Genomic DNA, 1,093 nt, shown 5'->3' on the forward strand with positions numbered 1-1,093 from the left:
AGCTCCGGGGGGAGGGGGCTGGGGATCTGTAAAACCCCTCCCACGCTGGCAGGAGCCTTTTGTGTCTCTCCTGCCTGGGCAGGGGAGGGGCTGCGCTGCCCCTGGAGAAGGGTGGGGTGTCCTCCTTACCACGGGTGGGAGCCCGGGGGATGAGAGGGGTCCCTTCACCTCGCTGGGGGTCCAGGGATGCACGAGGCTCCCCCCAGCCCCACCCGTGGTGTGTCCTGAAGTCCTGCTGGCTCCTCTTGCAGGGGTGAGGAGTGGGCTGGGTTGGCCCCGGTCATTTTGGGGGAGGGGGAAGCTGGTGGTAGCTCCTCCCCAGGCAGGGGGGAGCCTCCTCACCCTCCCCTCTGCTGCTGCCTCGGGGCTCTGCTGGGAGATAAATAATGAAGGGGAAGTTGAACACTCGGTGAAACTTGAGCAGATGCTGCAGTGAGGGGGTGGGGTGAGGGACCCCTGGGACCCCCATTTGTGTGGTGCATCCCCCCCCTTGGGCTGCACTGTGAGCTCAGAAATGCCTCTGTTAGGCCCAGAGCAGCACCTGGGCCGAGCTCTTCTTGAGCCTCTCAGCAACACTGTCCATTCCCAGGAACTCACACTGTCTAACAAGCTCCTGGATTTTAAGGAACAGCCTTGGGAACTGATATTTCCTAGCGGGGAGCGACCCAAGTGCAACAACAGTTTTTGTTACCAGACTTTCAGAGGAAGTTCCTGACCCCGGGTCAGGGCCAGGATGGAAAATTACAATGACTAAAGTCAACTCTGGCAATGTTGTAACCGGTGGGTCCTGACTGAGACCCTCCGGGTTCACCTGGGCCCCAGCAGGATCTGACCAGCACCTCCCTCAGAGCTGGAGAACTGAACTCGGGGTGGATTTTTCACAGCTATTTACACCTGCCCAGGTGGGTGTGTGCACGTGAGGGTGAATATTCCACAGCGAATGTCCCAGGAACGTTGCTCTCACATTGTTAAATACGTCAGGCTTGTAAGTAAAATAGACCCCTGAGTGAGTTACTATTGTGCTTGTGATAAATTCTCTGTGAATCTTTTGTTAAATTATTTAAATTGAGCTGTGGGTTAAGTTTAAGTGCTG

The sequence above is a fragment of the Manacus vitellinus genome, unplaced genomic scaffold, assembly GCF_001715985.3.
Source record: "Manacus vitellinus isolate BGI_N305 unplaced genomic scaffold, ASM171598v3 scaffold_181_pilon, whole genome shotgun sequence".
In the NCBI taxonomy this organism is placed as follows: Eukaryota; Metazoa; Chordata; class Aves; order Passeriformes; family Pipridae; genus Manacus; species Manacus vitellinus.